The 27052-nt window shown below is 47.8% G+C and overlaps 1 long non-coding RNA gene across 1 annotated transcript in view; it reads right to left on the reverse strand.

The window, feature by feature from the left end:
- Positions 1 to 357: 357 nt before the first annotated feature.
- LOC137541813 (uncharacterized) overlaps positions 358 to 27052 on the reverse strand; it is a 155555-nt gene continuing 128860 nt past the window's right edge. The window contains exon 4 of the long non-coding RNA XR_011025280.1: positions 358 to 478. This is a non-coding gene — a long non-coding RNA (uncharacterized lncRNA). The remainder of the gene's footprint in view (positions 479 to 27052) is intronic.

A 27052-nucleotide genomic window follows, 5' to 3' on the forward strand; every position in this document is an offset into this window, starting at 1 on the left:
AATAATAAAAGCATATTGAATTTCAGCCGCGTCCTCCACATTCCGCGGCTGGAGATACACCTTAAATGCCGCCGTTCGGTCTCTCTGAATGCCCTTCTATTTTATTCCTCGAGTAAGCAAGCCAAGTTCATGTAATCTCTCTGAACAGCAAAAACATTGCATTATTTTGTAAATGGAAGATGGAGCGCGAGGCCTGCTTTTATTAAAGCGCGGCGGTTCGATATGAATGCTGTAATCAATAGAGAAGATGAAGCAGGGAATAGGATTGACTCTTACACAGAGAATTTATCCATTCTGCTTTAATGGGTCCCTGCCATGTAAGAGGCTCGGAGAACTCTCAATAAATAACACTGGATCAGTTACTTGTAAGGAGATAGCGTACGTTCCATTCATATTGATTGATCTCTCTGTGGCCATTTTCAGAGCAGCTATCATCTGGTAATGAGTTGGCACATCTGTGAATTCAGATGTTTTGTTTCTGAAAATAAAAAAAATATATATATATTTTAAGCAGGTGAGTTCAGGCAGCAAACGAAAATTAAATCAGTTAACAGCTCACCCTCAGGTAAATATTGCAGCTGTGCTGCGGTCTTAAAGGCAACTCATACTTAACTCCTAGTCTTATTGAATCCATTGTTATAGATGCAGCAAGCTTTCAATTGCGGTTGTGGGCAGGCCCCTCGTTGTTTACTTCAAATGGAAATTCCACTGCCCACCTTGAGCTAGTTATATGAATCAGAGCCTTGTAAAATCCATTTTTGGCAGGTATAGCAAGCTCCCACATGCGCTCGTCGGCAGGCCTTTCAAGCTATGTACACACACTAGATAAAAGTTGTCAGAAACGGCCAATAATGAGGGCTTCGGCCAATGATCATTTGCTCATCTAGTGGGCCAGCTGCCCAATGTGGCTTAAAGATCTGACATGCCGGATCCTTGACAACCCCTTGATGCCCAAGCAGTACCAAACACATTGTATTCTGGTTCCCCTGCCAGTGTAAAGCTGCTTCATCATGTGCTGCTTATCCCCCTCCACCCCCCCCCCCTTCCCCCTCCCTACAGAGCAACTGAATGCCTGAAAGCTGAATACTCAGTACCCGATGGGGGAAGATGGATCCGGCGATGTCCCCTTCATGACGACCATTCCATCTTCTCGCCGGCAGGTATGCGTGAAGTCATGCAAACAGGAAGTCAAGCGACCGCGGTACTCTACATGAAGTCGTCGGGGATTTTAAAGATCCGCTGTGATGGTAGTTATGACGCACAATCAGGGGCATTGATAGCCCCAAAGATCAGTGGCACATGCCCCGGATCTATTCTAGGGTGCCCCAGATGTCCCCTTGGCAGGGGGCAGCAGTAATCACCTCCGGTCGATTGGTCTCCAGATATTTTCTCTTTAAAGTTTCTCCCCATAGTGTCTGAGAATTAATCAGATGCTAGTGCTAGAGGGAAAAATCGCCAGTTACACAGGATGTCTCCAGACTTGTAGACCAGATAATGGAGGTGAGTAGTTCCTCCTGCTGTGCTACTCTGCTGGGGGGGGAATCAGTGAAGGCACACGCGATGCTTGCTTCCTACGGAGGCTTCAGGCACCACAGCTTCCAGCATGTCATCACAACACCCAGCATGCCCAATAGAGGTACCACAGCATCCAGCATATCCCATATGTTTACATGGCACTGCCTATTTATGTGTTACGCTGCATTTTATTTTTTCTGGGCAAGCCTACTTCGACCGCTGTTAAGTTCATGTAAATTTGGCCCCACCCATGACCCCACCCACATTGTGGTGGCCTCACCCATTTTTCATCTGGAGTACCCAAAAGTGCCCCGAATCTCTTAGGATCCTAGCAATGCCCCTGCGCACAATGACGTTCGTGTGAACATGCTCCTGAGACCTGTACCCACGACGTGAGATCACAGAAACAAACGTTCATTGCTCAACGTATCGCCAGGTGTCAGGAAAGTCATTGGGAAAATTACGTCGTAGGTAAGTGCATGAAAGAAAGCAATGTGTCTGTACAGCAACAGGCCTCAAATTGTTGCCCAAGGGATCATTATTACCCCATCCCTCATGGATGACAATAGTCAAATGTGTGTACACAGATTATTTAACCACTCTGCGAGCGCCTAACGCAGGATGGCGGCCGCAGAGTGGCTCTCTTGTTCCTCCAGGATGCATATGTGCATCACCTCGTGAAGCATGAGATTTGCAGGGAGCTGCATTGTTAAAAAATAGCTTGGTCACTAGGGGGGGTATAAGCCTGTGGCCCTCAAGAGGTTAAGCTAACCATTGTCTCTTCCACCTACTTTGAGTACATTTTTTGATTCACAGTCTTTGGCCTGGTATTCACCATGCAATTTTCACTTCAGATCCTACTTCTGACTGAGAGGAGTGAAAAATATAGGCCGGATAGCCAGAGATCGAGTCCAAGCTCAAAACTGCTCCCATTCTCCATCAGAAGCAGATCGAAAAGCTGTAAGTGATCAATGGAACTACCTGCTATTGTTGCAGGTATATGCCCAATTTACAGACTTTACTGGTATGAGGCATTTTTTTCCCTCAATTTCATTTTCAATCAATATCCAATCATAAATCTTATAAAAATTAAAAAAAAAATTGCATTCATGTGTACACTAGCTTTCTTCTGTATAGGATCAATGTCTGATCCAGAAGTAACATCTGCCATGACATCTACAGTACATCATAAGCTTTTATAGAATACACTGTTGGCAGATGCAGCAAGCTCCCACATGTGCTTGTGGGCAGGCTCCTTGTGGTTTACTCAAACTGGAGTCTCTGCCGCCCACCTTGAGTTAGTTATTTGGATCAGAGCCTGACATCCATGTATGCAGCTTCTCTCTTTTATGAACAGGTCCATTGAGCATCAGTTTCCCTTTTTCATGTACATAGCAAGGAAATGAGCAGCGCTACTTAAAAACAGACTAGTGACTACCTGCAAAAGAGTGCAAGCCCCACTTGTGGGATATAATACACACTGAGCATACACATGACCTGTCTACCACTAGAGGATGTTGGTTTCCTGTAACAGCTTGCATGCAACCTATTAAGTACTCGTCCCTCCCACTGCGAAGAAGTCAATCCTCCATGGGAGGGGCCTAACACTAACTAAATCCTAACCTATGTATATGCATAGCCTGGGTGCGCTACCAAGTAAAATTGAAAAATCGAAAGTTGCGCAAAAGGTGGATCAGCGCAACACCAGGCCGCCTCCGAATGGCCTCCAATCAGAGATGCGCTGAGCCCCCCCAGGAACTACAAACGCACCTTGAACCCAAACAGAAGCTCTGCATATACACCAAAAGCATGGCTGTTAAGTGGGAGCAGCTGACCAAAAACTAATCAAATTAGTACATAGCAAGGAGCTGCTCATTTCCTTGCTATGTACTAATTTGATTCCTTTTTGGTCAGCTGCTCCCACTCAACAGCCATGCTTTTGGTGTATATGCAGAGCTTCTGTTTGGGTTCAAGGTGCGTTTGTAGTTCCTGGGGGGGGCTCAGCGCATCTCTGATTGGAGGCCATTCGGAGGCGGCCTGGTGTTGCACTGATCCACCTTTTGCGTCCCTTTTTCATGTGTTGCTCCCTATTTTCAGCTTCCTCTTTCCTATGCAGCAACCCCTCTTTCATGTCCAGGTGCCTCCTTGGCTGCATCTGCCCAAAGCCCTGGCCTTTGTGGCCTTCCCAGAAATCCAGCCCTGGCTATGAGACAGCAGAAGGAAGAATACTATTGGTCAGATCAGAGCCTGACTGGATATAAGACAGAAGAAGGAAGAATACTATTGGTCGGATCAGAGCCTGACTGCCCATAAGGCAGCAGAAAAAAGAATACTATTGGTTGATGCAGGCATGGAGTAGAGTTCTTGTTTCAGGTGATGCAAATGGCCCCATTCTCCAAATATTCAACCAAAGCCGAATGTTCCCTCTTATTTAGTGGGAATCCGGCTGCTGACTTCCAGTTTGTATAATCTCTGTTCTGTTAACGAAGCAGGAGGCCGCTGTAATGGGCAACATATGAAGGTAATTAGCAAAGAACAGATTGCTTGGGGTCTATTAAGGAAGGTGATTGGGAAACATGCCAAAGCCTCACTAACAAGCATACAGGGAATCCGGGCTTCTACAATGCACAAACTTGTCTTGCAAACTATTTGGTGGTTGAACAAATAGCCACATTCGCTTCTGTTTACATGTTAAAGAGACACTCCTATTGGCCATGAAAAAGTACCTAATAGAGGGATTGTCAGCCACAAAATCAAAATTCCATTTACCCACTGCTCTGTGTTTATTATGTAGTCTACATGTAGTCTACATTGCAAGCATTTTAATATAACCATAAATGTTTCTGCTGTAATGAAGCTCATCTCAGCCAGCCTGGCCCTATTCTGGTACATTGCCAGGGAGGGGGAAGTGTGGCATCTCTGCTCCCACATTCCAGTTCCTCACTGATTGGTCGAGGGCAGTTCAGTGTGACAGGCTAAGGGTGCGTACAGACATGCGACTATAGTCGTTTAAAACGATCGTTACCAACGGCATTGCCCGACGATCATTCGTAAAACGTGCACGAACGATCATTAAAACGACCGACCAACGAGATATGTCGTTGGTAAAGAACGATCCATTCTGCCAGATCTTTTCCAACGACCATCGTTCAAAAAGTAATGTCTGTACAACGATTGGTCGTTGATCGTTCGTTCTCAAAGCTTTGCACATGCTCAAACAGTTCTTTTTGACACTTGTGTTTGAAATCAGTTTATACATCATGTTGCGCACGCAACGCTCGTTCCAAGATCGTTCGTACACGAATGATGTTCAAAGTAGCCTTTCTTCAAACGATCATCGGCCGATACCTCCTTTAACATCGTTCGTTGTTCAGAACGGACGATCGTTATCGTATGTCTGTACGTACCCTTAGGCTGAGAAGGGAAATATACCTCACCACTCTGCAGAAGCTGCTAAAATATAATCTATGCGGTGCTCACTTGTGTTTGCAAAGCAAGCTAGAAATGACAGTGCAGTTTCTAGGAGAGAAAAAAAAAAGGAGTAAGGAGAGAAACGACATCAGAATTGGATTAAGTCAGAGGCAGTAAAAATGGAAAATGCCTGAAACAGTTTTCTCTTTACTGTATAGAATTCACTGAAATCAAAGCGTGGACAGTAAAATACATGTTATGTAAGCAGAACAAGTATATCTACTTCTATATTTTTTTCTCTGATAGTATAGCTGTCCCTGCTGCTTTAAGAGATATAGACTGCCCCCCCCCCCCCCCCCATATGCCTATAATCTTCACCCTAGCACTTGTGCTGCAGCTGACTTCCAATGCACAGTAAATCCTAGTAGTTGAGGTGGTCCATATTTATCATATGGCATAGAATAGGGGCCTGTGAAACAGTCACTGAGCATTTGTTTAATTTTATGTCGTGTACAGTATTTCCCCCCCCAAACTCAACATAACTCTAGGTATATAATGCTCTCTATACAGGCCTTCCAAACAAAGGCCTGCACCCTCTGCAATTAGTACAGAATGTCGCTGCAAGGCTGTTAACAAGCCAACCCTGCCATCGCCACATCACACCGATCTTTCCCTCACTCCACTGACTACCGATAAAATGGAGCATTCTGTTTAAGATTGGCTTATTGACATTCAAAATAAAAGTTTGCCTTCTTAGAACAGAAGGTATGTGTGATTAGTCAGGTTGGAGCGAGCATATGATGTCTCCCACAATGCATCACTGCTGAGTATGCAAATCAGTTTTCAGGCCCGGATTTACATTACAGGAGCCTATAGGCACAGATGTCTTGGCACCCCACAAACCCACGCCAAACTGCGCCACAAATGTGCTGGCTGGCCCCGCTGTCTTGTCTTCCTTACTTTCCCTGCCCTGTGTAAGTAGCCACAGGTGTAGCTTAATACTGAGTGTACCTCTGGCTACCTAAAACTAAGTAACTACATGTGCCCCTCGTATTAGGAAGCTAGAGGTGCCCCCAACTTAAGAGAGATTGTCAGTGGAATGCTGAGAGCAGGGTGAGTAACCTCTTATTTATGCTCCACGTGGGACTCTGCATAGGGAAGGAGGCACTCAGGGAGAGGAGTGAGCTGCTTTTCCATCGTCAAGCGCCTGTAGGCACGTGCCTACAGAGCTTTATGGTGATTCCGGCCCTGTCAGTTGTCCTTGTAAGCTAAACACACCTCCAGAAACACTGGAATGCAATTATTCCTGAGCTTGCTGGGTAATCTTTAACTTTATTAATCAAAACCCTACAAAACCTATCCGGGATACCTAAAGACTTTTTGCAACTGCATCACACTTCCCATAATCTTATATCAAAAGGCTTTAATAACTTGGTCACCCCCGGAGTCCATCTCAAAACCTTTGGAGCCAGAGCCTTCTATCATGCAGCCCCTACACATTGGAACTCCCTGCTACGCCTAATCAGGGCATTTCCATCCCTGGAAGCATTCAAGTCCAAACTGAAAATCCACCTGTTTAGCATGGCGTTTACTAACAGCTATTTCCTCTGTGAGTCGTATGGGAGAAAGATGCTTTACAAAAAATTATTGTATTGTTCTAACCCAACTTATTTTTTAGGAAGGCTTCATAGCAATGCTCCTCATGTTGGGTAGAGTTTGCATCATATATAATCTTTAATAAGATTAAACCACTTCAGGAAGAGAGCAATTTTCAACTTTCAGCGCTGCTCCCATTAATTTTCCAATAGTTACCTAAATGATCTATATATTTTTTTTAGGACATATTAGGCTTCTAAAGGGAAAATAAGGGAAAAAAATAGAAAATATTTGCTTATCCATCTTGGTTAATACAAGAATGTATAGTGAAAATATTGTATTTGGAAATAAAGGTGTCTTTTTTTCTGTTTTGTGTTTTTTGCTTTCTCATTGTACACTATCAATAATTACCTTATTTGCAAAAATAATGGTCATATACCCTCATGGCATACATATTTAACATTTTTCTTTTATATTCTGTCACTGTCACAAAGCAATTAAATGTTTACATTTTCTCTACCAAAATAAGCCTTGTAAAACGAAATGAGTTTGTGACTAAAATGAATACACAAGACATGGGCCTCAACCCTAAAACTCTCTAAACTCTCTTATACTACCCATCACAGTTAAAATTTTACCACATATGTCTCTCATAGTTTTGCTAAGACTTTCCCAAGTTTGATCATAATTTTGAAAATGACTTTTTTATGTTGGATTCAGTTTGTCCCTACCTATTTTTTTAATGTGACGTGGTTCCAAGATTTAAGATACACCAATATGTATTCTACAACTTCTCAGTTAAAATGATACCACGTGCCCAGGGCAGTTTCTAGGCCAAATTGCACCCAGGGCGAGGGTGTAAAATAGAGCCCCCCTCGTGGACTCATGAATCCATACTCTTTAGGGACAATCACACAGTCACAGGTCACAAGTAGATCTTCCTACTTACTAGTGACTGACCAGCCGCTCATCCAGGAGGAAGCAGGGACCAGGAGAACACGCAGGGACCAGGAGAACACACAGGCAAATAGAGCCTGGAAAGCAGACTCCTCCATGCAGAGCACTGACAGCCTGCAGTACCGCTACAGGACATCAGGTGTCATCACGCGGTGGTGCCGTGATGATTACTTGACATTGGATGCAGGCAGCCCAGGAGGAGTCAAGGAATGTGATCGTGCAGGTGTTCTTTCTTCTTTATCGGTCAATGTACATGAACCTAGCAGTATTATAATTAAGGCTTTGCTCCCATTAGAGCGGAGAATGGACATATTTTTGTCTGTTCTCCACTCTTCACTACACAGACAGTGGACAGCTCCTATTTTATAAACAGGAGCCATTCACACATCCGTGGGATCTGTTGCAGTAAGCGGCCTGCACTTCTGTGCAGTCTGCGATAATCCCGGGTAGGCGGATGCGTCTGCATCTCCCCGGGCTATGCTTCCTGCCACGGATCACCGCCACCCGCTCCCTATACACAGGGAAGAATCATGGGGATCCTCATTGGGCTGCCAAAGAGAGTCTCAGCAACTGGGAGAATCATCATTGGTTCGTGGTGGACAAATAGAAAATTCTCCCTGTGGCTAGGGAGAATTGGCCTAATGCAGCCTATGGAGAGCCCCAAGCTCCTGTCGGCCTCCATATAGAGGGGCCGATCGGTGGCAGGACAGGTGAGAAGCGATCGCAGACGGCACAGAGCGGATGTAAAAATGGTCGGACTGGGTAGGAAAGGGTAGGCCCAAAGTTGGTATTTGCCTAGGGCCAATTTCACCATGATCCTTTTCTGCCCATAAACCATATCCATCAACTCCTAAAAATTACTTTAACCCTTTGCCTCTTAATCCCTAGCGGTATTGACAGATATATCTGTCCATACAAAACATGCTGTGAGCAGTATAAACATGCATACACATCAATACTCTCCTGCATTGTATACTAGACCCTTGCTTGACACATTTTGGCAAGCTACAGGAAAAAAAAAGTTATAAAATTTAATTTTATCATTTTTTGCACAGAAAACCTGGGGAAATTGAACACCAGGGAGGTTAAGGACCAGAGACTGCTGGTACCAGAAAATGGCACCTCCTGACGAATCACCACACTTACTTACGCTCGCCCTTCTCTCTGGCGCCTCTATAATGGCAGAGAGCTGTGAGCCTGTTAGGAGACACTTTCATTTGCTCCTGACGATTTCTATCAATGTAAGCCAATGTGATTGGCTCAGAGTAATCACGTGGTCAGGAGCCAATGAAAGCAGCTCCTGGCCCGCTCACAGAGCTCTGCAATCTTATAGACAGCAACGTGAGTGAACTGCGATGGGTGCAGAGTGGCGAGACTGGCGGAAGCACGCGGCGGGGGAAGGTGAAATCTACGTCCTGTCACAGCCACGTAGCCACCTGCTGGACGTAGATTTCTACTAAAACGGTCCGGAAGCAGTTAAGTATCCCATTGCTTTCATTTATATTTAACCCCTAGCCGACCGCTCCACGCCGATTGGTGTGAATACGGCTGCAGCCCCAGGACTACTCCACGCCGATTTACGTGAATGGCTGCGGACAGGGATTGCGTTGATGTACGCGCATCTCCGCATGAATGACGGAGCTCCGCCTTCAGTCTACCAGACACGAAGGCGGAATAGGACTGTGCAGCGCTGCGATCTAAGGCATAGTGAAAATGTATGTTTATCTCATCATATCACATATAGTCTTGGTGTATACTGTACGTTAAAGAGACTCAGAGACAAAATATTATAATAGATTTATACGTACCTGGGGCTTCCACCAACCCCATCCGCTTGGATCGCTTCTCTGTTGCCGGTACCGGGTCTCGTAACTTTGGCCAGTCACGGCCAGTTTTACGCATGCGCAGTGACTCCCTCTGTCTCTCCGGCGCCTGCCTTACGCAGGTGCCTGCGCAGTAGCGCTTGCGTCGACTGGCCAAAGTTACATGACCCGGTATTTGCAACAGAGAAGGCTGAGGATGGCAGCGTGGGAGCGATCGATGCGGATGGGGCTGGAGGAAGCCCCAGGTACGTATAAATCTATTATATTATTTAGTCTCTGAATCTATTTAAGTTGAAAGGGGGCCCTACTCATACACTTTAATGGTCGTCAACTGGTAAAGCATTGCTTTAAAAGCGTCCCTTCTTTACGACGTTTCAACGAGTAGAGAGCACTTTTAGTCAGTAGTCTGCGATTGTCTAATTGTCATTTCATTTTACCGGATTAAATTCTGCCATTAAGGAATTCCTACAGGTCTTACTTTCCTGGTTAAATGCTGGCACACAAACCAACAACAAGGAGAGCATGTAATTTGCTGATGAAACACTCCTTTAGGTCTCCGCTGGTTTACGTCTCATTTTATAGGGCGCCTCCCACTGCTTTAACAGCCAATTTAGCAGCAACATTGCCATTATGTAGCTACATGCGCGTGCCGCCTGCATTTGAGAAGGACCATCAGCTTAATACATCCCCGCGTTAATGGAAAGGCATTCAATCACCAGCTCTCTTTAATTATCTCCTTGTCCCCTGTCACTTGTACGGAAGGCAGTGTAATGTATACCGAGCTTCCTACTGCTGAGCTGTTGGCAATAGATACTTCTTCATCAATACTGGAAGGATCAGGAGGTGGCAGCAGAGTCTGGCCTGATGCAGCCGGAGAAAGGAAACAGCCAACTCTCATTCTCGTGTTCCATTTGTTATGCAGAGGAGCCCACGGCTTATTGGTAGGGCTAAATAAGAAGCAATAAGCAGAAAGACCTGCATAGCTTCCAACTGCCTCCCTTTTGGGTCAGGGCTGGATTTAGGCCATAGCCTAGGGCACTACAGGAGCAAGGCCACCAAAGCAACCGGCTAAACTGGTGTAGCATTTGCAAATCTGTAAATGCTGCAATGCAGGGAGATCAGGCGAGCACTTGCCTGCGGTACTCTGCTACCAGCCACCTGTGCAGCAGCCACCTTGCTCTCTGTGCACGTTTGCATTGTGGCCGGTGGCTATGGATTTGGGCAGCATTGGAGACGGAAAGAAAGAGGAATCTTCTGCACTGATGGCTGCTGCCGTGTGGAGGCAAAGTGGCTACCTATACTGAAAGGAAGGGGGGAAGGAGGGATTAAGGGAGTCATCTGGCTACCTATACTGGAGAGAAAGGGGGAAGGGGTCATCTGGCTTCCCAAACTGGAGTGAAAGAGGGGTGGGGTCATCTGGCTACCTATACTGGAGAGAAAGGGGGGAGGGGTCATCTGGCTTCCCAAACTGGAGTGAAAGGGGGGTGGGGTCATCTGGCTACCTATACTGGAGGGAAAGGGGGAGGGGTCATCTGGCTACCTATACTGGGGAGGGGGGGGGGGTCGGGTCATCAGGCTACCTAAACTAGAGGTAAGGGGGAGGGATCATCTCCCTATACTTAAGGGGGGAGGCTGGTGACGGTGGCCTTGGGCGGTAAAGAGTACATACCTGGCCCTGTTTTGGGGCAGGGGGGCAAATCTCTCTTTCCTTTCTACTCCATTTCTCCCTCTTTGAGGCCTGGAGCCCCTAGGAATTGCTGCAGCGATGTGTGCAGTGATTCCTAGGGTGATTGCGATGGCGATTCCCCGGCGATTGGAATCGCTGTACAGTGAACTGTACAGCGCTACCAATTTGCGTTTCGTTTTTTAAATAAAAATTATACTTATCCAGAATCCTCCTTCCATCCATAGCACCACCCCAAGGAAGAGGTCATAGAAGCTTCTCTAGGACCAATCAGAGAAGCGCCTGTGTATTTAAAATTTTATTTAATGTGCAATCGCGCGCCGCCCCAAAGCTCTGCATAATCGCTTTCATAAACAATTATATACTTTGCATTGAGAGCTAACACGCTCAAAATGCTGTATGTCCTGCGATTGTGATTCCCCCTAATCGCAATTGTGCTAATGCGTTCCCCCTCACTCACATAAGCAAAGCGTTTTTGGGAATCGCTGGTGATCATCGGCGATCCCAAAATGCTGCTAAAACGCCCTAGTGGGTTCCAGGCCTCAGGACTGATGTGCAGATCTGCATAAAAACTTAAATATTTTTCTACTGAAAAATGTGTAACTGACAAAAAAAAAAAAATGTATTCCCATATTTTCAAGGGAACCTAAGACATGAGGAATATGTAGGCTGACCAATTTATTTCCTGGTGGACGATCCTGGCGGGTTTAGTGGACAACTGACCTTCCGCTCTATCAGATGCGGTAGAGATGATGATGTCAATCACAAAAACAAATGATTCACCAATCATTTCATTTTCCGGATTGATTTAATTTGAAATGATCAGATTTTAAAATTTTTATATACGAAGGTTGATCATTCACTACAGTTGTATCATTAAAGGCCAACAGAAGCAAGAGGGATACAGAGGCTGCCATATTCATTTGCTTATAAGCAGTACCAGTTATTTTTTATTTATATAGCGCCAACATCTTCCGTAACGCTGTACATTGTACAAAATAAATAAAGAGGAGCAAATAAACACAGGAAATGCAGGACACTGTACAGTCATGACATTGAATCGTAGAAATACAAATACATACATAGTTGATGTGTAGTTGGTACATGTGCATATGTTAAAATTACAGAAGTATGAGAAACACTAGGAGGAGGTCTCTGCCCTTACGAGCTAAGTTACGATCTAGAGGGTAGTGGGGAGGAAACAATAGTGAAGGAAACACAAGGGTTAGTAGGTAAGGCAGTGTGCCTTCAAGGAGAACTGTAGTGAGAGGTATATAGAGGTTGCCATATGTATTTCCTTTTTAAGCAATACCAGTTGCCTGGCAGCCCTGCTGATCCTCTGCCTCTAATAGTATTAGCCACAGCCCCTGAACAAGCATTCAGCAGATCAGGTGTTTCTGACATTTTTGTCAGATCTGACAAGATTAGCTGCATGCTTTTTTCTGGCGTGATTCACACTACTGCAGGCAGATAGCTAAGCAGGGCTGCCAGGCAACTAGTATTGTTTAAAAGGATATCAATATGTCAGCCTCCATATCTCTCTCACTACAGTTCTCCTTTCAGTACTGCCTATAGCAAATTATGGGCTTGTCTGAATAGGTGTGTTTTCAGAGTACGTTTGAAGGCTTCCAGACTCGGGGCATGACGAACCGGTTGAGGGAGAGAGTTCCAAAGGAAAGCGACAGCCCGTGAGAAGTCCTGAATGTGAGAGAGTGAGAGGTAGTGACTAGGCTAGAGGCAGGGCCGGATTTGTACTTTTTACCGCCCTAGGCCGACTATACCGTCTCTGTATGGTTGTTATCTCTGTGTCCCCAATGAGAATTCCCTTACTTTCCATCATTGGTTTCACAGACAATAGCTATTTTAGTAATATGCATATAGATTATAAGTTATGTTTTCCTTAAGAACTTTTATGTTATGCTTGCCATTTTGTTAATGATGGACCCAGTTAGGCTGATGTGTACCTGCAGGATAGAGCTTACAGGTCTTGCTGGAATGACACAAGTACAGGATAGAGTTCAAAGGTTAAAGCTGTCCTTGTAGATAGGGATGGCTGCATAGAACAGCTTTACTGCCCCTCAATGATCCGCCCCTATATTTCTAGTGCCCTAGGCCATGGCCTATGTGGCCTTGCCAGAAATCCGGCCCTGGTTAGAGGACAAAAGGATCTCCTGTGAGGAACAGAGGATACCAATAGCCTGGCTGTCCTGCTGATCCCCTGCCTCTAATACTTTTAGCCATAGCCCCTGAACAAGCATGCAGCAGATGATCAAGTGTTTCTGACATTGTCAGATCTAACAAGATTATCTGCATGCTTGTTCCTTGTGTGATTCCGACACCACGGCGGCCAAAACGATCAGCAGGGCTGCCAAGCATCTGGTATTGCTTAAAGTGCACCCAAGGTGAGAGTGATATGGAGGCTGCCATATTTGTTTCCTTTTAAACAATACAAGTTGCCTGGCAGCCCTGCTGATCTATTGGCTGCAGTAGTGAACTGAATTACACCAGAGACAAGCATGCAGCTAATTTTGGCAGATCTGACAATATTGTCAGAAACCCCTGACCTGCTGCATGCTTGTTCAGGGTCTATGATTGAAAGTATTAGAGGCAGATGTCTAGCAGGGCAGCCAGGCAAATGGTATTGCTTAAAAATAAATAAATATGGCAGCCTCCATAGTATTCTCACCTCAGGCTTCCTTTAAAAGGAAAATACAAATGGCAGCCTCCATATCCCTCTCACTGCAGGTGTCCTTTAATTGGCACCATAGTACTAAGCTTCCCAAAATCAATACCTAACCTAACCCCAGGGCAGCTCTTTCACGTGCATCAAGGCTGCAATAATTAGAGGGCGGCAGCAGGCAGCTCCCCTCCTCAAATGCCCCCCTCCTTGCCCCCCCCCCCCCCAGTCTCCCCTCCCTAGATTCACGGTACCGCTTCATTCACCTGTTCTCAGGATTCCAGTGATCCGCCCTTCCAGCATCCATGGCTACAGCGGTGCCTCATGTGACCTGTTATGTGCTGCCGATCAGATGCTGCGGGCCAGCAGGAAAGAGATGCTGAGAGCGGGTGAGTGATGTGGCACCAGCACAGCATACACCCGGCATCCTGGGGATCAGGTGCTGCGGGCCAGCAGGGAGGAGATGCTGAGAGCGGGTGAGTGATGCAATGCCGGTGCAGCACATACCCAGCATCCTGGGGGATCAGATGCTGCAGACCAGCAGGGAGGAGATGCTGTCTTGGAGGAAGCAGAGGGAAGTAAGTGTAGTGCTAGTCCTTGCAATGCACTGCCCCATTTGTCTCTCCTTGCCAGTCTGGCATTGCACGCACGTCTAGGGACGCATCCTCACAATGGCCCTAAATTCACTAACAATGACCACATTCCGGGATGCAGAAAAGACCTTTTAAAATGTCTCCTCCTTATTCTCTGCCGTTCTGAAGTCCCTCCCCTCCAGAGTATCAAACCAAATGGGGTGAGAAGTAGTGTTGGGCGAACAGTGTTCGCCACTGTTCGGGTTCTGCAGAACATCACCCTGTTCGGGTGATGTTCGAGTTCGGCCGAACACCTGACGGTGCTCGGCCAAACCGTTCGGCCACATGGCCGAACTAAGAGCGCATGGCCGAACGTTCCCCGAACGTTCGGCTAGCGCTGTGATTGGCCGAACGGGTCACGTGGTTCGGGCCCGAACGCGCTCTGATTGGCCGAACGGTCACGTGGTTCGGGTAAATAAATACCCGAACCACGTCATATCTCCGCCATTTCTCTGTGGGTTTAGCTTTGGGTAGGCAGGCAGGGTAGTTCGCTCTCCAGCCACGCTAGCCAGGGTCCCCCCCAGTCATTGTGTGTCGCTGCTGGGAACAGTAGTACATCGCTCGCTCAGCCACACTATATATAGCATTGTTTACTGCCACTGTGTACCTCGCTCAGCCACGCTATATATAGCATTGTGTTTTCTGACACTCTGTGTACACGGCTTAGCCTGACTAATATAGCATTGTGTGTACTGCCACTGTGCACCTCGCTCAGCCACGCTATATATAGCATTGTGTTTTCTGACACTCTGTGTACACCGCTCAGCCTGACTATATAGCATTGTGTGTACTGCCACTGTGCACCTCGCTCAGCCACGCTATATATAGCATTGTGTTTTCTGACACTCTGTGTACACGGCTTAGCCTGACTAATATAGCATTGTGTGTACTGCCACTGTGCACCTCGCTCAGCCACGCTATATATAGCATTGTGTTTTCTGACACTCTGTGTACACGGCTTAGCCTGACTAATATAGCATTGTGTGTACTGCCACTGTGCACCTCGCTCAGCCACGCTATATATAGCATTGTGTTTACTGCCACTGTGTACACCGCTCAGCCAGACTATATACCGTTGTTTACTGACACTCTGTGTACACCGCTCAGCCTGACTATATAGCATTGTGTGTACTGCCACTGTGCACCTCGCTCAGCCACGCTATATATAGCATTGTGTTTTCTGACACTCTGTGTACACGGCCTAGCCTGACTATATAGCATTGTGTGTACTGCCACTGTGCACCTCGCTCAGCCACGCTATATATAGCATTGTGTTTACTGCCACTCTGTGTACACCGCTCAGCCAGACTATATACCATTGTTTACTGACACTCTGTGTACACCGCTCAGCCAGACTATATACCATTGTTTACTGACACTCTGTGTACACCGCTCAGCCTGACTATATAGCATTGTGTGTACTGCCACTGTGCACCTCGCTCAGCCACGCTATATATAGCATTGTGTTTTCTGACACTCTGTGTACACGGCCTAGCCTGACTATATAGCATTGTGTGTACTGCCACTGTGCACCTCGCTCAGCCACGCTATATATAGCATTGTGTTTACTGCCACTCTGTGTACACCGCTCAGCCAGACTATATACCGTTGTTTACTGACACTCTGTGTACACCGCTTAGCCAGACTATATAGCATTGTGTGTACTGCCACTCTGTGTACACGGCTCAGCCAGACTATATAGCATTGTGTGTACTGCCACTCTGTGTACACGGCTCAGCCAGACTATATAGCATTGTGTTTACTTCCACTCTGTGTCTGCTGGGCCTGGGAACAGTAGTACACCGCTCACCCGCCACTGTATAGCATTGTGCTCTGTGTCGCTGCTGGGAATAGTGGTACACCGCTCACCCGCCACTGTATAGCATTGTGCTCTGTGTCGCTGCTGGGAATAGTGGTACTGTATAGCATTTCTGTACTGCCACTGTACTGCTGCCAGTCAGCGTGTACTGTAAGGATAAGTGAAATGAGGAAGAAATCCGGTGAAAGAGGAAGGGGCAAGGGAAGAGGTGTTTCCCCTGACGGTTCACGTACAGGCCACAGGGGAGCACCCAAGAAAACCCACTCAATACCGCCCATGTTGTCCAGGACAACAACCCTCACAAATCCAAAAGAACAGGACCAGATAATTACTTGGATGGCCTCTCAAGCGTCCAGCAGTGGGTTAAGCAGCACCAGCACATCACGCACGAGGTCCGAGTCCTCAGCCAGTTACAAGGAGCCAGTGGGCACAAAGCTGACACAACCGGCAGCGACACCACGCACACAACTGCCAGATAACCAGTCCGATGAATTACCTCAGGACACAATGGGGTATTCGCAGGAGCTATTCCCAGCCCAACAAACTTCCACCTTTCAAAGGTCAATGGAGGAACAGCCAGAAATGTTGTGCCCGGATTCACAACTATTAACTGTGGGAAATGCACCGCGCACTGAAATACAAGGCGAGTCCGAGGAGGACTCGGAAACCCAAATCCCAGAGCAAGTTGGGCAGGAGGGGTTGCAATTGCAGGAGGTCGGCCGACAAGATCTGGAAGACGACGTTGGAGTGAGCTGCGCAGAGGTTGTTCTGGGGAGCTCTACTCCACGGCGGCGGCCCCCCACAATGACATATGACGAGTTTGAGGAGATGGAAGAGGAGGGTATGGACAATGTGGACATAGACCCAGATTTTGTTTGTGACCGAGAACATCGCCGTCGTAGCAGCAGCACAGATGAGTCTGTTGAAGAGCCCACTGCTGCACGAGTTCGCCTTGTGCCACAAGGTAGGCGGCGCGCAATTTCAGGCACCGCAAGCATGGAAGTTCAAGTGAGAGGCAAAAGAGGCGCAAACAGAAATCGCCAGCAAGGCAGGTGCTCCAAAGTCTGGGCTTTCTTTGAAGACTGCACTGAGGATGTTACCATGGCGATTTGCAAGGTGTGCAAGACCCGCCTGAGCAGGGGGAAAAGTATTAACAACCTCTCCACCACCAGCATGAGCCGCCACATGCTATCCAAACATCCCACTCTGTGGGCAAACTCGGCAGGACAGGGTACCAGCAACACTGCCTCCCTTGGGTTCACCAGACTCACCACCAGACCCGCCTCAGCAGCAGCAGTAGCCCAGCCATTGCGTGGTTCACAACATTCACAAACATCAGACGACGCTGACACTGTCACTTTCCGGAGTAGTGCTCTTGAGGTCTCCCAGTGTTCATCAAACACAACAACCAACAGCCCTTCCGTGTGCAGCGCTACGGTTCAGTTGTCTGTGTCGGAGATGTTTGAGCGCAAGAGGAAATTGCCAGCAAATGACCCCCGGGCCGTGGCAGTAACAGCCAGCATAGCCAAGCTTCTGGCCTGCGAAATGCTGCCATATCGAGTGGTAGAGACAAACAGCTTCAAGGGCATGATGTCAGTGGCCATCCCACGTTACGTGGTTCCCAGCCGCTACCACTTTGCACGCTCTGCAGTGCCTGAGTTGCATGAGCACGTGGTCAGCAATATAACCCGAAGCTTGAAGAATGCCGTTGCCTGCAAGGTTCATCTCACCACTGACACCTGGACGAGTGCGTTCGGCCAGGGTCGATACATCTCCCTTACCGCGCACTGGGTGAACCTTGTGGAGCCTGGCAGCGATTCCTCACCTGCTACGGCGCGGGTGTTGCCCACGCCGCAAACAGCTGCACCGCCGTCCCTCCCACTGGATAACAACAGCAGCACCTACCTCTCTGACTCCTTCTCCTCCAACGCATCTCAAAGCTGTACCTCATCCGGAAACGCTAACCCAGCAGCAGTAGGATCGTGGAAGCAGTGCAGCACAGCTGTTGGCATGCGTCAGCAAGCGTTGCTGAAGCTGATCTGCCTTGGGGATAAGCAGCACACAGGGGAGGAAATTTGGAAGGGAATAAAGGAACAGACGGATTTGTGGCTGGCACCGCTGGACCTGAAACCGGGCATGGTTGTGTGTGATAATGGGAGTAATCTCATTCGCGCTTTAAGGTTGGCTAAGCTGACACACATCCCTTGCCTGGCGCACGTGATGAACCTAGTAGTTCAGCGGTTCCTGAGGACATACCCAGGCGTGGCCGATCTTCTGTTGAAGGTGCGTCGAGTGGCCAAACATTGTAGAACTTCCAGTACTGCTTCGGGGGCACTCGCCAAGATGCAGGAGCGCTTCAATCTCCCCCACCATCGCTTGCTGTGTGATGTCCCTACGCGCTGGAATTCTACGCTGCACATGCTAGCCCGCTTTTGCGAGCAGAAGAGTGCAGTGGTCCAGTACATGACGGCGCAGTACCGAGGCGCATCCGGCCAGCTGCCAAGCTTCTGTGGATCTGATTGGGCCAACATGTTGGACCTCTGCCAAGTCCTCCAAAATTTTGAGCAATCCACGTTGCTTGTGAGCAGTGACAACTCTTCAGTCAGCATTACCATACCACTGCTGTGTTTACTGAAGAGGTCAATGTTGAAAATCAAGGAAACAGCTGTCATGATGCAACTGGGGGAATCTGAAGGAGAAAACGATCAGCGTGATGGTACCAACATCAGGCCATCTGCCTCAGGAAACGCTGGCCCCAGCAGCTATGACGAAGAAGAGGAGGAGGAACAGCTGGAGTTGGAGCAGGAATTTCCTGCCACTACTGACGAGGGCCAGAGCGGTGCACGTTGGACTTCCACAATTCAGCGCGAATGGTCAGCAGAAGCAGACCAGGAGGAAGGTGACGACTATGATGCATCACAACAACTATCACAACGCTCACAAGAGGATGATGAGGATTCTGGTAGGACTCTGGCACACATGGCTCAATTCATGCTAGACTGCATTGAACGCGACCCACGCATTGTGCGCATTCTGGACAACACCAATTACTGGGTTTATACCCTTCTGGATCCACGGTACAAACACAATGTTCCAAAACTGCTTGAAGAAAGAGTCAGACAGGTCAAAATGGAAGAATACCAGCAGGCCCTTGTGGAGACTTTAGAGAGGAGATTGACATCCTCCCCCTCCTCTAGCCAGTTGTACGCCGACAGACTGACTTCCGCAAACCCAGGACGACCAGGAGGGCAGCAAACAACGCAAGCCGCAGCTAGTGCCCAAAAGGGAATGGTATCGGCAGTGTCCTTGGAGTGGGAAAATTTTCTGACACCCATGCAGCAGCAGCCCACTGAACAGCAAGCGTGCAGATCCACCTCCAACACCGATCGCCTGGAGAAGATGGTCAAGGACTACATGTCAGATGACGTAGCTGTGTCGAACAATCCATCTGCACCCTTCAACTATTGGGTATCGAAGCTAGACACCTGGCACGAACTGGCAATGTACGCAATAGAGGTGCTGGCTTGCCCGGCAGCCAGCGTTATGTCGGAACGCTGTTTCAGTGCTGCCGGAGGCATCGTCACAGATCGGCGTATCCGCCTCTCCACAGAAAATGCAGACCGTCTGACTCAAATTAAAATGAATCAATCCTGGATTGGAAATGACTACGCAACACTCCAGGACCCCAACCAAGTAACATGACCAATGAACATCTTGGATGGTGTAGCGTTTCCGGTCCCTGTTTATTGAACCTCTCATCTGTATTACATTTATGACTGCATGGCGGCAAAAAGCATTGCTGCTATATCCGCACGCTTTTTGTCCTCATGCAAGGCCTGGGTTGTTGTGTCTCAAAAAGCATGGCCTTCTCCTCCTGCGCCTCCTCCTGTTCCATCACATCTGCTGCTGCTGGGTTAGCGTTGCCGCGTGTTCCCTGTTTATTGAACCACTTATCTTTATTACATTTATGACTGCATGGCGGTACAAAGCATGCTATCCGCACGCTTTTTGTCCTCATGCAAGGCCTGGGTTGTTGTGTCTCAAAAAGCGTGGCCTTCTCCTCCTGCGCCTCCTCCTGTTCCATCACGTCTGCTGCTGCTGGGTTAGCGTTGCCGCGTGATCCCTGTTTATTGAACCACTTATCTTTATTACATTTATGACTGCATGCCGGTACAAAGCATGCTATCCGCACGCTTTTTGTCCTCATGCAAGGCCTGGGTTGTTGTGTCTCAAAAAGCATGGCCTTCTCCTCCTGCGCCTGCTCCTGTTCCATCACGTGTGCTGCTGCTGCTGCTGGGTTAGCGTTGCCGGTCCCTGTTTATGGAACCTCTTATCTTTATTACATTTATGACTGCATGGCGGTACAAAGCATGCTATCCGCATGCTTCTTGTCCTCATGCAAGGCCTGTGTTGTTGTGTCTCACAAAGCGTGGCCTTCTCCTCCTGCGCCTCCTCCTGTTCCATCACGTCTGCTGCTGCTGGGTTAGCGTTGCCGCGTGGTCCCTGTTTATTGAACCACTTATCTTTATTACATTTATGACTGCATGCCGGTACAAAGCATGCTATCCGCATGCTTCTTGTCCTCATGCAAGGCCTGGGTTGTTGTGTCTCAAAGCGTGGCCTTCTCCTCCTGCGCCTCCTCCTGTTCCATCACGTGTGCTGCTGCTGCTGCTGGGTTAGCGTTACCGGTCCCTTTTCGTGGAACCTCTTCTCTGTATTACATTTATGACTGCATGGCGAAAAAAAGCATGTTACCTGTGCAAAGAAACATGACATTTTCCACATTTAAAAGACAGTTTTTCCTTTGAAACTTTACAATCAATTTTCTCAAAAACTATAAGCTCTTTTTGCTAATTTTTTTTTCCTCTTGTAGCCACTCCCAAGGTGCACATACCCTGTAAATTTGGGGTATGTAGCATGTAAGGAGGCTTTACAAAGCACAAAAGTTCGGGTCCCCATTGACTTCCATTATGTTCGGAGTTCGGCTCGAACACCCGAACATCGCGGCCATGTTCGGCCTGTTCGGCCCGAACCCGAACATCTAGATGTTCGCCCAACACTAGTGAGAAGCAGGGCTGTGTGGCTCTCCCTATTGGCTGCCTGGCTCCCCCTATTGGCTGCTTGCTACATCTGTCAATGTTACCACATGGAGATTGTGAGTTACTGGCTGGTCCGAGCTGGAGATAAATATCGAAAACTTTTGCTTGATTTACTGAATGCTTTCATCTTTGCAATTTTCTGACTTTTCTTGAGGTATTTACTCCACAAGTCAATAATTTACCTTACTAATCAGGAATTTCAGTGCGGTAATAGGTTTAGTGAATGGGCATTTGGCAAGGTGATCTGTAAAATCAGCTTTTTCTGTATCCCTTTAGCTGTGCAGATATGTATACTGGTACACAGAAGTGCTCCCTCTGGTGGCTGCAGCACACTAGAGATGGCCTGAACGGTTCGCCCGCGAACGGTTCCAGGCAAACCTCTGGGGGTTCACGTTCGCCAGCGAAGGCAAACTTTTTCAGAAGCACCCATAGTGCGCCATTAGGGTCAATTTTGACCCTCTACATCACAGTCAGCAGGCACATTGTGCCAATTAGGTTACACTCTCTCCTGGAGCCACTCCCCTCCCCCCCCCCCCTTATAAAAGGCAGGCAGCCCCGGGCTTTACACTCACTTGTGTGCCTGCATTAATTAGTGAAGGGACAGCTGCTGGCAGACTCTCATAGGGAAAGATTAGTTAGGCTCTTGTAGGCTTGTTAGCTTGCTCCTGGCTGATTGTTATTGCTAAAATAGCACCCCTCAACAGCTCTTTTGAGAGCTAATGTTCTCCTGATGTGTGTGGTTTTTTTTTTTTTGTGTTGCCCACTGACACTGCATTGTACAGCCCTATCTGTTGCAGCTGGACCTTGGTAATTGCTATTACTGTGCCAGCCAGGCCCTGCCCAACTACCTATACTAGGGCACCTACCAATGCCTACCTACCTATACTGGGTCTCCTACCTATGCCTAGCTAACTACTGGGGAACCTACCTATGCCTATCTACCTATACTGGGACACCTACCTATGCCTACCTACCTATACTGGGACTTCTACCTATGCCTACCTACCTATACTGGGACTCCTACCTATGCCTAGCTAACTACTGGGGCACCTACCTATGCCTATCTACCTATACTGGGACTCCTACCTATGCCTACCTACCTATACTGGGACTCCTACCTATGCCTAGCTAACTACTGGGGCACCTACCTATGCCTACCTACATACAAGAAGATAATAAGGTCGTTGTTTCATTGTGGACAGACCAAATTTTGAACAGCTGGACAGTCACTGTTCTATCATCGAGCTACCACAGCCCGGCGACCATATGTGCTTGAAAACAGCTATCGCCACGGTGCGCATTAGTCCAGCACGGCCGTCACTACACAAACAGCTGGTGAGTGATGCAATGCCGGTGCAGCACATACCCAGCATTTAGCAATTTATCTCGCAATTTAGCATTCAATGTGATTTCTGCCCTTAAAATGCTGCTTTGCGTCCAATCCAGATTTTCCCCCGGGACTTTTGGCATGTATCCCACTCCGCCATGCTCCCTTCCAGGTGTTAGACCCCTTGAAACATCTTTTCCATCCCTTTTGTGGCCAGCATAAATGTTTCTAATTTTAAAAGTCCGCCTCCCCATGGAAGTCTATTGCGGTTCGCGAAAGTTCGCGCGAACTGAACCTGTTGAAGTTTGCGAACCTAAAATCGGAGGTTCAGGCCATCTCTACAGCACACCTCAATGGATGCACTGGACAGAAAACCCCGACTTATGCACACCACTTGTGAACAGACTTACAGCTTCCTGCCTAACCTGCTCCACCAGCTGGTCAGGCTTACCGAGTAGGGCTTAGTGATTTGAAGAATTTTTGTGGGTAAATTACTAAACTATCGCATGCAGGGAATCTTACTGAATTTGGAAAAAAAAAAAAAAAATGAATGCTGTATTTTACCAACCTAAATTATTTGACTGAACTGCCATTAGTGAATTGACGCCATTGTATTGCTTCAGTTGGCAAAAAGTTTGCCTAACTAATCAATAACACTAGTAGCTAACCCTGATGGTTATTCTCCATGCAGACCTGTAAATTGTAGAAGTTCTTCACCAAAATGCAATACTTCAATGAAGCAACCACCACAATGTCTTGGGACAGCTTGATGTAGATGTTACACCAAAAAGTGTGTGTGTGTCTGTGTGTGTGTGTATGCGTGTGTGTGTGTATGCGTGTGTGTGTATGCGTGTATGTGTGTGTATGCGTGTGTGTGTGTGTATGCGTGTGTGTATGCGTGCGTGTGTATGCATGCGTGTGTGTGTATGCGTGTGTGTGTGTATGCGTGTGTGTGTGTGTGTATGCGTGTGTGTATGCGTGTGTGTATGCGTGTGTGTGTGTGTGTATGCGTGTGTGTGTGTGTGTGCGTGTGTGTGTATGCGTGTGTGTGTGTATGCGTGTGTGTGTGTGTATGCGTGTGTGTGTGTATGCGTGTGTGTGTGTATGCGTGTGTGTGTGTATGTGTATGTGTGTGTGTGTATGCGTGTGTGTCATGCTTTCTGGAGAGGGGATATTATGTACACAAATTTTGTGTATGCGTGTGTGTGTATGCGTGTGTGTGTGTGTGTGTGTGTGTATGTATGTGTGTGTGTGTGTGTGTGTGTGTGTGTGTGTGTGTGTGTGTATGTGTGTGTGTGTATGTGTGTGTGTGTGTGTGTGCGTGTGTGTGTATGCGTGTGTGTGTATGCGTGTGTGTGTGTGTATGCGTGTGTGTGTGTGTGTGTGTGCGTGTGTGTGTGTGTGTGTGTGTATGCGTGTGTGTATGCGCGCGTGTGTGTGTGTGTGCGTGTGTGTGTATGCGTGTGTGTGTATGCGTGTGTGTGTATGCGTGTGTGTGTATGCGTGTGTGTGTATGCGTGTGTGTGTATGCGTGTGTGTGTATACGTGTGTGTGTATGCGTGTGTGTGTATGCGTGTGTGTGTATGCGTGTATGTGTGTATGCGTGTGTGTCATGCTTTCTGGAGAGGGGATATTACGTACACAAATTTTGTGTATGCGTGTGTGTGTATGTGTGTGTGTGTGTGTGTATGTGTGTGTGTGTGTGTGTATGTGTGTGTGTGTGTATGTGTGTGTGTGTGTGTATGTGTGTGTGTGTGTATGTGTGTGTGTGTGTGTATGCGTGTGTGTGTGTATGTGTATGTGTGTGTATGTGTGTGTGTGTGTGTATGCGAGTGTGTGTGTGTGTATGCGAGTGTGTGTGTGTATGCGTGTGTGTGTATGCGTGTGTGTGTGTGTATGAGTGTGTGTGTGTGCAGGGTTGGACTGGGACACCAAGGGCCCACCAAGGAAGTTTCAGCCTGGGGCCTGCCCCCCTCTCTTCCTCCCCCCCCCCCCCCCATATTGGGCTCACATACACATGTACTCTAGAAATTTTGCATGACTTTATGGTAGGGAATAGATTTTGAGCAATTCTGAGGACAGTCTCCAATAGGGATATGTCTAAATGTGGTGCGCGCAGCGCGCCGCAGCGAAACTAAATGGGTGTCACCACGCACTGAAACATCGGCGTAGTCATGAGGAGTCATGGGCAGACTTAAAAAAAAAAAAGAATACAAAACACAAAATAAGTAGCGGTGTTATTCACAGAGATTAGGTCTGACCAGATACATTTTAGATAAAATATTCAAGTAGTTACATGCCTCATGATAATTCATAAAGTAGTCAAATGGCAGCAGATGCCCCCACAAAATGCAATCAGGTTGCCGACAGATGCCCCCAAAAATGCAATCAGGTTGGCGGCAGATACCCCCACAAAATGCAAACAGGTTGGCTGCAGATACCCCCACAAAATGCAAACAGGTTGGCTGCAGATACCCCCACAAAATGCAAACAGGTTGGCTGCAGATTCCCCCACAAATTGCAAACAGGTTGGCGGCAGATACCCCCACAAAATGCAATCAGGTTGGCGGCAGATACTCCCACAAAATGCAATCAGGTTGGCTGCAGATACCTCCACACAATGCAATCAGGTTGGCTGCAGATACCCCAACACAATGCAATCAGGTTGGCTGCAGATACCCCAACACAATGCAATCAGGTTGGCTGCAGATACCCTCACACAATGCAATCAGGTTGGCTGCAGATACCCCCACACAATGCAATCAGGTTGGTGGCAGATACCCCTACAAAATGCAATCAGGTTGGCTGCAGATACCCCCACAAAATGCAATCATGTTGGCTGCAGATACCCCAACAAAATGCAATCAGGTTGACGGCAAATACCCCCACAAAATGCAATCAGGTTGGCTGCAGATACCCCACACAATGCAATCAGGTTGGTGGCAGATACCCCCACAAAATGCAATCAGGTTGGCTGCAGATACCCCCACAAAATGCAAACAGGTTGGCTGCAGTCTGCAGATACCCCCACAAAATGAAAAAAGGTTGGCTGCAGATACCCCCACAAAATGCAATCAGGTTGGCTGCAGATACCCCCACACAATGCAATCAGGTTGGTGGCAGATACCCCCACAAAATGCAAGTCCCCCCCCCAGCTTGGAAGGGGGGGCAGCAGGCACAGATCAGCAGGGAAGCCTCCCCCCTCCCTCACCTAGGGCCCCCCCCTTCCGCGCACCCCCCTCCTCCAGAAGAGCAGCCAGCAGCGAGCGGAAAATAGCTTACCGAGCTTCAGATGATGCTAGCTCCGCATGCCGCTGCTGCTGCCCTGCTGGTCTCCGTCTCCTGTAGTGATGCTGTCCAATCATGCTCTCGCAGGAAGTACTGCGAGAGCGTGATTGGACAGCGTCACTGGAGGAGCCAGAGACCAGCAGGGCAGCAGTGGCAGCTATTCTCCACTCGCTGCTGGCTGCACTTCTGGAGGAGGGGGGTGCGCGGAAGGGGGGGGCCCTAGGTGAGGGAGGGGGGGGGAGCTTCCCCGCCTCCCCGCCGCTCTGTGCCTAATTTCCCCCCTTCCAAGCTGTGCCCCCCTCCCTCTTAGCTCTGGGGCCCCCAGGAGGCAGGGCAGTCGGGGCCCACCGATGGGACTATCGGTGGTTCGGTGGCTCAGTCCGAGCCTGTGTGTGTGTGTATGTGTGTATGCGTGTCTGTATGCGTGTCTGTGTGTGTGTGTCTGTGTGTGTGTATGTGTGTGTGTGTGTGTGTGTGTGTGTGTGTGTGTGTGTGTGTGTGTGTGTGTGTGTGTGTGTGTGTATGTCTGTGTGTGTGTTTTTACAGCCAGGACCCAAAGTCTGTCCACTTTGGGTTCCGGCCGGTCAAAACTAGAGGGAGAGGAACGGAGCCGCCAAGAATTGATTCATTTCAGGCATTGGCCGCAGGGAGACGGCCACTTCAAGTTTTGACCGGCCAGAACCCGAAGTGGCCACTTCTGTCTGTAACATACACACATTTTATAATATATATATATATATATATATATATATATATATATATATATATATATATATATATATATATATATATATCTCCTCGTACGTTTGTGAAGAGCACGCAGAGTGGAGGGAATTGTGACAAGCAGGAACGGAGCCTCCAGATATGACTAGGTACAAAATACACAGCAAATATCATTTACATCTCAGAGGCGGTGAGAATGCAATCGGCTTGCAGGGAAGCAGAGCAATTAGCATAATCGAGCAATGTAATTGCAGGCGAATCTTAATGAATGGGGCTCCCGTCGTGGCTCAATGAGGTGGAGAGCGGCGTGTAATCCACATACACTGGAAATAAATGATTAGACTCGTGATATACTTTTCTGCTACAAGATGCATTGTGCTATTAATTACCCCAGAAATAAGGATCTGTGCACAGAGCAAGGTTATTTTATTACATTGTGTTACAATGCGTACCGCTGTTACTGATTACATTATAGACAAGATATTTATACACACTTCATTG

This window comes from Hyperolius riggenbachi, chromosome 12, assembly GCF_040937935.1.
Source record: "Hyperolius riggenbachi isolate aHypRig1 chromosome 12, aHypRig1.pri, whole genome shotgun sequence".
NCBI lineage: Eukaryota > Metazoa > Chordata > Amphibia > Anura > Hyperoliidae > Hyperolius > Hyperolius riggenbachi.